The sequence below is a fragment of the Pogona vitticeps genome, chromosome 8 (assembly GCF_051106095.1).
Source record: "Pogona vitticeps strain Pit_001003342236 chromosome 8, PviZW2.1, whole genome shotgun sequence".
NCBI classification, from domain to species: Eukaryota; Metazoa; Chordata; class Lepidosauria; order Squamata; family Agamidae; genus Pogona; species Pogona vitticeps.
In genome coordinates, this window is record NC_135790.1 from 24,266,940 (window position 1) to 24,278,048 (window position 11,109).

The window sequence follows — 11,109 nt, forward strand, 5'->3', positions numbered from 1 at the left end:
AATTCAGAAAAGTTCCAGATTAGTTCTGTATCTAAAATAAAAAACATGTATCAATACTTGTTTTGGCATGTATTTTCCAGAATACATATAGAATCATTGGATGGAAGGATTGGAAGGGACACCAAGAGTTCTCTCTCGTCCATTCCCTGAGAGTTTAGATTCATGATTTACAAACGCTTGAACCTTTCTCTCTGCCTGGGTAGGGAACAATTTTTTAATGGTGTGGCTTTCTAGAAACACTGCTGGTTCCTCATCTCAGTTTACCAGTCCTGATGCTCCTGTATGGAAAGACAGCACCCTTAGGGCATCCATGTGTCTGAGTAGGAAAACAGGATGATGTGTCAGAGATGGATCCATCTTTTTTCATATGATCTGTACAAACCAGGAACAAATCTCCAGGATCTGAGACAAGAATATTTCCTCTTAGTGATAACTGTGTGCCATCAAGTCCTTTCTGACCTATGGTGACCTTTTACAGGGTTTCCTAGGTAGAGAGTACACAGAAGTGGTTTCCCATTCACTTATTCTGGAGGAACCCAGGAACTGTGCAGCTTGCCCAACGCCACACAGGTTGGCTCTACTCCCAGGAGGCACAGTGGGGAATCGAACACCCAACTTCTGGCTCTGGTGGCAGATACCTATCTCATTGACCTCTCCAGTCATTGAATGTATCTTCTGTGCTGTCACATCAGAACTGATCTATAGTGACCCCAAGAGGGCTTTCAAGGTAAGTGAGATATTTCAGGAGTGGTTTCACCAGCAACTCCCCCAAGTGAGTTTCCGTGGCCAAGCAAGTAGTATAAGGAACTAGCATTCATCAAACTCATTTTTGACAGGTATTTGATTTGAACCTTGTTCTCCGGAGTCCTAATCCATCACTCTGTCCACTAAACCACACTGGGACTAATTCAACCATGAGTTGTACCCAAACATCTTGATAACAGAACCTGCAATATTTTTCCTGCAAAGCAAGTACTGTGTCACATAAGTAGAGAGAGAGAGAGAGAGAGAGAGAGAGAAATGTACACTAGCCATTTTGGAGAAATATAGCTTACATCTTTCTATGTCTAGGGCAGTAATGCAATGTCTCTTATATCCCAATTAAAAATTCACTTCTGGCTTAGGGCCAAAGGGAATGCATTTCAAGGATGTTAGAGACAGGCTGCCTATGATATCAACCCCACATCAGAAAAAGAAGAATTCAAAACAAAAACAAAACAACTTGAAAATGCTACTTCTGTCTTTTTAATATTGGTGCCCCACTCCCCATCCCCATCACCTCACAGGAGCACCAAATGTATTCACAAACACAGGCCAGACTTGGGGCTTGTTAATTAGCATCCTTACTTGATCGGAATGGCTGGCCTCCTGCTTGTCAGGTCAGCCTGATTGTAAAACCCGACAGAAGGAGCAGCCTTCCTAATGAACTGTTTAGAATAAGTACCAATTAAAGCATTAAACAAGTTCTGCTCCTGAGCCAGACAGACATTTCACATTGTTAGTTATTAAATTAGGAACTGCATCATCGGAACCATGTACCAAAAAATAATAAATAAAATCAAAAGCTGCTGCTACGTATATTATCTTCTAGCCTCAGAAGCTGAAAATCTGTCAAGAAAAAAGGGGACAAGAGAAAGACACTCGTAGTGATGGTGGTGGAATAGACTTTGGAAAGCAGAACTTGATTCCTGCTGGATCACTCCGGCTGTTGGGAGTTCAACATCCCCTTGTGCCTCTTTAACCAAAGCTGGACTTGTTCATCCGTAGGTTCCCTTCCAGCTTACCTATTCTAAGATTACTATGATTATAATTAAGATTATTATTCCAGGTGGCAAGAGAAGCGACGTGCTTCTTAAGCATATAATGAATATTTACACATTTTCTTACCCTCAGTGGAAAAGGAGATCTGAAGATATTATTAAGATAGCCAGTGGGGGGGGGGGGGCGGGAACAGAAGCATTGCAAGGCGATGAGGGTTTTTTTCTCCTTCACAAGAGCAAAAATGCCACCACTTTTTTCCTTCATCCATAGCAATTTTAGCAAAACAATGTGGGCTCTGAGCAAAAAGTTTTCTCTTACATATTTTTTTTAAAAAATGCACAATTTTTTTTAAAAAATGCACAAAACTCTCCTGATTTTGACAACTGATTATATCCATTCAAACATTTGGTGCTCTTTTCTGAGAGATGGGATTCCCATTCCACTGGAAAACCACCCTTTCCTGTTGTTTAATTGATCTGGAAGCCTGCGGCCAATTGGAAAATCTTATTGTTAATAGCTGTTCTTGCTTTGGTGCATAATTTGGGTCCTTCAGCTGGTTGGTTAGTTGGTTGGTTGGTGGGTCGGTCAGTCAGTTGGTTGGTTGGTCGGTCGATCGATAGATTGATTGATTGATCGATCTACTGCCCCATTAGTGCCGAAGCACTATTCTGGGAGGTTTACGAGCAGTTAAAACCAAACTCAACAAAACAATAACACTAAATTACAACACAAACAGCAATAACATAGCATAAAAACATGAAAACCAGTGGCACCGAAACAGATTTTCACAATAAAGCAAAACAGGAGGCAAACCATTCAACCAGGTTGAAGTGAAAGGTCTCCTGGAAAAGTAATGTTTTCAACTGCCTCCTGAATGAGTAGAGGGAGGGGGCCAGGCATAGCTCCTCCTGGAGGTGAATCCATAATCTCCGTGCCACCACAGAGAAGGGCTTCTCTAGGGGGTTACTACATTGAGGAGCCTGGTCTGAGGAGATCAGATGGGTTTGGCAGATGACATAGGGAAAATATAGCTTACATCTTGACATATTAATCTCTTTGCTATTGTTCTATGCCATCCACTCAGATCTTGCTTATAGCAACCCTAGTTGGATTTTCAAGGTAAATTATATATTTAAAGAGTGGTTTGACCAGTTCTACCACCATGCAGTGACTTCCCATCGCAAAGCTGGTCTTCTGAGGCCTTGTCTATTCACTGGTTTCCTAAAACCCCTCTAGGAACTCCAGATTTACATACTGCATTGTTAGGGGCGCCAAGGGGTGCATTTTTGGAATTCAGGTCGGATTGTGGTTAATTCACATAGCACATTTGTGTTTTAAAAATGCATCGCTTGCACAAAACTCGTAGCTTTTGTGCAACTCTGCCCGAATCTCTCTCTCTGACAAGCCGAACGGTAGCAATGAAGAATACCACCTGAGCCAGAAGAAGCTCCACTGGCCACACTTAAAAATTGGTAAGTGCAACAGCTCATCCGGATGCTTATCACTGGAAATCTCCATTCTTTCATCCTCGCTGGCTCTTGCCAATGTCGCCCTTCTCTGTCCTTCACCGAATCTACATTTTGCCGAGACTCTGTCCTCAACTGTTATAATTCAATTTACTAGGCCAATTAATTTTCTTCTTCCCTTTTCTGCAGCAAAGTGGTGTAATTGGCAAAAAGGAGGGTGGTTATGGGAAGAGGGGGCTCACACAGCTGTTAAGAGGTTACCCTGCATTCTATTGTCCTTTCTTTTCAGCTTTACCATCTCAAAATCCATTATTAGGTTTATATACAAGATGGGGTTTCTGTCGCTCCTGGGGTTTTCCCCCCTCTCCTAATGCGTATTTGCATAAAATCTAATAAATATGTATTCACATAGGGGAGAAAGTAATTGCAGATAAATAACCAAGCAACACTTTTCTTCTCCTTTGCTGACACAATATCTCTGAAATTATGGCCTGCGTGAATGTTACTGAAGCAGAATGCTTAGCTGGGTCCTTTTATCATGGCAGGAATTGATTATTGTAATTCTTTGTTTTCCGAACGGCTCAATAATTTGCTAATGCCATTCTAAAACACTGTTGCATAGCTGGTGGCAATAAAGAAATTTGAATGTTTTCTTTCTCATTCTCTCTCTCCTGGCTAGTTACCCTTTGCAATTGATTTCAATAGTTTTGTTGTTGTTTTTAAATCCTGTTTGGATGTTCACATCCGCCTATTTATCTCAGCTGGCTTTACCTTAGTGGCATCAGTGTGAAACCTACCATTTATCAGAAAATGACTCTACCTCTGAAGTGGCTTTCTTAACAACAGGGATATGCAAATCCCTAGCAATGAAACATGGAGTCAGGTAATAGGCTATATGTGTAATAGCACTATAGATCATTCTCTCCTTTAACTGGGGTAAATAGCTTAAGGGCATACAGAAATTAAGCAATGGGGTTGCAGCCTGATACCCTGGTTTCTGACATAGATCTATCTGCACACATTATAAATATAGTTTGTAGCTGACTGAGGGGCCAAATGAATCCATGTTGAAAAGGAAGTATATCACCATATGTCAATGATGGAGGTGTGGTAAGTGCAGGGGAGGAATCTATGACCTTTCTGCTCTGTCTGTGAGCTTCTTGGACATATGAAGGGCCATAACAGTTGAGATCAAAGGTCTATTTTACCCAGCGACCAGTTCCTAGAAGGACGACTGGATGACCGCAGGATGTGGGTAGAACAGAACTCTCCTGCTCATGCTGTCTACCACCAGGCCTTCGCAGGCAAATTGCCTGTGACAGCCGTGATGACTAGTAAACATTGATAGGTTTATTATCCTCCAAAGATCTTCTTGGCCCCGGATTTGATCTTTGAGGTTTTCATGCTGAGCTGAAAAGGACTTCTGTCTAAAAGCACATGCCCACGTGAGCTGAGCTAACTCGGTCAATGCCCTGTCTTGATATAAGGCCATTTTCACTTGCTTTTGGATGATAGCTGCCCTCCTATGGTGAAGATGTGATCCAAAGAAGCTCAATCAGGACAACACCAAAAAGAAAAAAAAAAGGTAGTTGCTGGAACAGAAGCAAGATGGAAAACACTGGATGTTTTTAGGGACTAGTAAAGAACACATTAATCAAAACTACTGATCAGTCTATTTCCCCTCTGTGCTGGCTTCACATCTGTTCCTGCATAAGTCTCCTTCATTTCTTTTCTTCCTCATCATGGAATTTTTTAAAAAGAAAATTGCATAATCATTCATATTATTTAACATCATTTCCCCCCACAAAATGCCATTTTGGAGGTGTTTTACCCTAAAACATGCCTTTTGTAAATATATTATCCTGAAATATTCAATTTTATTTATTTTTTTACATTTAAACATACATTCAGGTGTATGTTTTGAAGCAAGAACTCTACTGAAAAATTCAGAGCAACGGCAAGAAAACGGAAGGAATAACAGAATCTTTTTCTTGGTCGAAGAAGTGAGATTTACAACTGTTTGCCCAAGAGTGTGGATTGGACAACAATCTCAGGCAATCCTATTTGTATTGTTACCCCTGAAAATGGGTTCTTTATGGACCAAGATGCAAAGACCGGCTGTCTATTATGCCAATTTATTAAAATACACAGCCAGGGCCCAACCTCTTAAAGGCAGAGATGGACCCTGAACAATAGGAGCATAAACATTATATAGGTTTTGAGATACAGCGTTGGGGATATAGGGGTTTTGACCTGATTGGTTCTTTGGGTCTTTGACATAGGATCTTCCTGATTATTGGCCAAAGAAGTTCCAGAGGTTATTCTAATTGGTCGGACTACAATGTCCATGTTATGCCCTCGTGTCCAGTTGACCTAGGATTGAGATGTTCTCTTGAGGAGTCAGGATGTCTGCAAGGAGTGCATCTGAATTACTTTTATCTCCCTTCCCCATGTTGATGTTACTTTCTTTGTATATGTAAAATAACCCAAGTTGCTAGATCTAGTGGTGTTTTGTTTTCTTCTCCTCGCACATTAGGGTCAACTATCTAGGGTATTTGTCTTCATAAATGTCCTTGATGACTCTGCCTGTTCGAGTCAGATGGCCCCCTTTGTTGTTCTTTTGGGGAGGAAGATAGCTGAGGATATCTCCTTATATTACTCTTATATTGTTTCCTCTTGTAGTCTGGCTTATCTCACAAGTGAAGCATGTTGTAGCTTTTGAAGTGTAAACTATTGGTTCCCCCTTCTCCTTCTACTCTGTTCGGGGGTTTCTCTGGCCATTCCTCAGGATATGCATTTCAAGAATAAAATGTTACATTTCTGTTGCAATGATCAAAAGTAAAGTATTACATTGCTTACAAGGTACATGCATCAAAAAGTTAGCATTACATACATATTAGTAAAAGGCAATACAGAGGATTCTGAGATGTTCATGATGTGCAGGAATGCATTTAGATATATTTGTAGCTTCTGAGCATGTTAAATATATTATGTCTGTCGGTCTACTAACACTCCCCCCTTTTTAAATTCTGACAGCAATAAGATGGCGGAATTTAAACTCTAACCCACAAATTGCAAAAACAACAATTAAAGACATAACACATTTTGAAAGGATGAAATTGGAAAAGTCAGGAAGCCAGGACTGGTAAAAAGCAGTTGCAAAAACATATGTCACAGAGAGTAAACTTAGAAATAATACAAGCAATTAAACCTTAAAATAAAAGCAGAATTCCGATCAGGATGATACATATGTAAGGAAAAGAAATCCTATCATTTTTATTATAGCACTAAATTTCTTTGCTCTATGGTGTAACAGTGAAGATCTTCCAACTGCTGTCTGTTTTTCCATCCACTGTGGGGGGGGGGCAGTGATCCCTTCAACCTTTTTTTTCCTGCAAATGAGAAACTCCAAGCAAATAGTTAAGCTAATCCTATCCACCCGCCTTTTTAAATCTCCTTTGTCAGTCTTGAAAGTAGTGTAGTTCCTTTTCATAAACATTTCAGTGTGTGAGTAAGTATTTTCAACAAATTTTCATGCAGACAGTACAGTTTCAATTGTCCAGATGTCCAAGAACACAGATTATCAAGTAATGCAGTAATTTTCACATGTGTGTCTAAGGAATTCCCACAGAAAGTGCCTATGTAACAATCCTGGTAAAACAAGCAGGCCATTCCTGGTATGAAATCAACCCCCCTTGTCTCTCCAGCTCCCACTTTGTGCATCTGGAGAAGCAAGGAGGTCTGAACATTCCCGGCAATTCTGCTTGCTATCTCTTATCTACTAACCTATTTCTTTCTCCTGTCTTCAAATTCTCTTCCTTTGCATTTTTCTAGACATGCATCACCGCCAACATAGCTCTCTTTCTTCTCCTTCTACTGTCCTGAAGTCCTTATTTCTCCAAAGTTCCCCAAAAACAGGCAACATCCTAAAAGCATAATGGGAGTCTGTAAAAATTTATTTTCCCGGCCCTGGGCCAATATGAGGGCACGGGTAAGGTCTCAAGTCTGTAGTGGAAGGGCTTGTACTTCAACGAGTTCAAACATAATGAGTTAGTGGCTCCAGGCTAACCAGAAGTAAAGTCAGAGGGCCCCCCTTTTTGCTCCAGCACCGGACTGTTACCAGCACTCCCATAGATAATCAGCATGCCTCCTTTATGAGAAAGACAGCAGCTGCCACAGCTTGTAACCATGAGCGCCAGCCCTTGGTCACTATGTCCAACTTTTGAGAGATAAGCTACAGGCCTTCGCCAGTTGCCAATCATCTGCATGGGGACTCCCAGTGCCATGCCGTCTCACTCATGAACAAATAAGTGGCTGTTCTGTGTCAGGCAGCCCGTTCTGGGGCAGAGAGTAGCCTCTGCTTCAGGAGCTGGAAAGCCTTCATCATGCATGGAGTCTTTTCCCACTCTGCCCTTAGCCCTTTAAGTGCCTCATAGAGAGAGAAGGCCCAAACAGGAAAATTTGAAATCCAGATATATATTTATTTCAGAATCCCACTACACCTAGAAATGTACACCAGCCCCATTTAGTATCTGGGAGGGGGACTTGGGAAATAGAAGGAAAAAAATTCCAGATAACTCACCTCTGTGGTTTCAACTTGCGCTTCCCAACTCTGAAGCCTTCCTTTCCCAAAAAGCTGAGGTCAATAAAGGCTCTCAAACACGTACTCTGCCAACAATCCACATACTGCATCTTCCATTGTCCTGCATGTTTTCTGTGGGATTCCATAGTCAGCAATTCCCCTAGTGTCTTTTTTTTTTTTTGTGATTCTGTTTTTTTTTTTCCCTGATTACTGGAGGTGAAGTCAAGAAACCTGCATCCTCCGGCCTGTACTGTTGGTGTGGCTCCCCCCCCCCTTCTGAGGCTGCTGAGGAGGAGGGAGGGGAAGTTCCCATGTCTCTCCTGTTACTGAGTCTGGCAAGTTTTTTTTTCTCTGTCTCACTTGCTTTGTATTTCTCTGTTTCCTTATCTTTGTTAGGACCTGCCACTAAAACTTTATACTTGCAGGTCGGTGGGGGGGCGGCTACATAATCCATAGAACCATACAGGATGTTGTTGGTCTCAGAGGGACTAACTTTAAGTTTCCCTTGTATCTTTTCAGGCTGGGCTGATACTGAAGCAAAACAGCCTACTATCTCAGATGATTTTCCTTCCCCCCTTTGTTGCATCCTCTGCCAGAAACTGCAATAAGTAAAATTTGAGTGCATAATTTGATCTTGTGTCTCTTGCAGCCCCAACATATAATGTAGGGTCTTTGGCGATGCTTAGGAAGCATGAAGCATAGCGGGCATTGGATTGCTCCCCCTTCTTGAGCTCCTCTTCAGCCCATTGTGCCAGCGCCTTAAGGGCATCTGGCGAAAAACTTCCCGCCTCCAGCCAAGGGGGGTTGACTGGAAGCACGGAAGGCCAAACTTTGGTGCATAATTTAATAATGCATCTCTTTTTAAGCCCCGATCTTTTGCCTACAAGCCCTCTCCAATTGTTTAACACGCAAGCCAAGAGCGTCCCCTTATCGCTTGGTGCCTTACTGGCGCAACGGCCCATAACTGGTCCTTGCCCAGCAAGTTTTACTCTGCCCGGCCGGGTCTTACTTCTAAGAGCGTCTAGGACACAAGCACTCCCAAACCCTGATGAGTTTGGCCCAGATGAGCACACTCACAACCCGCCAATCGTATCACACTCAGGTCCTGTTCACTACACACTTGCGTTCACCTCAAAGCGTCACAGGCACAGCCTCAGCAATGAAGTGGGGCGTCTTTGTAGTGAAGGGTCTCCTTCAAGCACTTCCCCAGACCTCTTGGGATTACCGTCTTTCAGGAATCTCCCTTATCCTATAGTTCACGAAGAGCACCTACTCCTGGTACTCACCGTGGAGAGCGGGTGGCAGGCCAAAGGCCGGGGCTAGGTAGTCTGCGTCTTCCTTTGAGGAAGCCTCAGCTTCACCGGAAGGCCTTCCCGGCCAACGCACCAGAAATGTTACCCCTGAAAATGGGTTCTTTATCTCCGGCGAAGAACACAGACCAAGATGCAAAGACCGGCTGTCTATTATGCCAATTTATTAAAATACACAGCCAGGGCCCAACCTCTTAAAGGCAGAGATGGACCCTGAACAATAGGAGCATAAACATTATATAGGTTTTGAGATACAGCGTTGGGGATATAGGGGTTTTGACCTGATTGGTTCTTTGGGTCTTTGACATAGGATCTTCCTGATTATTGGCCAAAGAAGTTCCAGAGGTTATTCTAATTGGTCGGACTACAATGTCCATGTTATGCCCTCGTGTCCAGTTGACCTAGGATTGAGATGTTCTCTTGAGGAGTCAGGATGTCTGCAAGGAGTGCATCTGAATTACTTTTATCTCCCTTCCCCATGTTGATGTTACTTTCTTTGTATATGTAAAATAACCCAAGTTGCTAGATCTAGTGGTGTTTTGTTTTCTTCTCCTCGCACATTAGGGTCAACTATCTAGGGTATTTGTCTTCATAAATGTCCTTGATGACTCTGCCTGTTCGAGTCAGATGGCCCCCTTTGTTGTTCTTTTGGGGAGGAAGATAGCTGAGGATATCTCCTTATATTACTCTTATATTGTTTCCTCTTGTAGTCTGGCTTATCTCACAAGTGAAGCATGTTGTAGCTTTTGAAGTGTAAACTATTGGTTCCCCCTTCTCCTTCTACTCTGTTCGGGGGTTTCTCTGGCCATTCCTCAGGATATGCATTTCAAGAATAAAATGTTACATTTCTGTTGCAATGATCAAAAGTAAAGTATTACATTGCTTACAAGGTACATGCATCAAAAAGTTAGCATTACATACATATTAGTAAAAGGCAATACAGAGGATTCTGAGATGTTCATGATGTGCAGGAATGCATTTAGATATATTTGTAGCTTCTGAGCATGTTAAATATATTATGTCTGTCGGTCTACTAACAGTATGAGTATGAGGACATGAGTATCGGTTTCTCTCCAAGTATCAAATCACACACTATGTCAGGATCTGGCCCATACCACCCTGGCAGCTGCAGGATCGGGGCCATCCTGACCCAGGAATGGCCTGGTGTTTGCAGGGTCAGGCCCTGGCCTGTGTAGCAGCTTCTGGGCCACTCATGAGGCTCAGCTGGAAAGCTGGAGGGAAGTGCTATTTAAGGAGTGGCTCTCCCTTCCAGAATGGGTCTCAGCAACAAAGGTCCTTGGTTGTGCTTAGTGGTCTTAGTGCTGTGCTTTGGAGTCCCTCCGTTCCACCATCTCTTCCTGCCTTGGTCCCTGTGCTTGCCTCTAGCATCTCTCCATCTGGATCCAAGTGTTCCTGCTCCTGTTCTTGCCCCTGACTTGCTCTCTGCTTACAGCTGCTGGCCTCCTGCATCTTGGCACCTTGTTCTGGCTCCGTCCTCCCATCCTGCCTCTGCTTGATCATAATCAACTGTGTGGTGAGTGTCTTTGGACTCCATACCTGTGTGGTGTAGTAGGTCCTGGTGCCCTTGCTCCTGGTGAGAGGCTGCCTGGCATATCTTGGACTGTGACACACTAAGTGCAATGTATATTTCTTAATATCACAGTGTTTTCCCTTCATAAATGTAGCTCTTTCAAAGTTCTGTGCTTGAAGAATCAGACTTGCACAAATGACACCCGTCATGATTTGCAGAACAAAGGCAAGCAAATTTGCTCCAAGCAGAGTTGAGGGAAATGGTTGAAACGATGAAGAGACAACTTTTGATCTCTCCAGGTGGTTCCTCTTCCAACTGTGTTGTCTCGCTCACCATAAGATTTGGTAGAAAGCCTCAATCTTTGTATTCTTCTGGAGTGGCTAGCGGTGTCTCTTGAACTAACTTTAAAGCCATCATCCACTCTGGCTCCCCAAAACTATCATTATAGATGCTAGATCC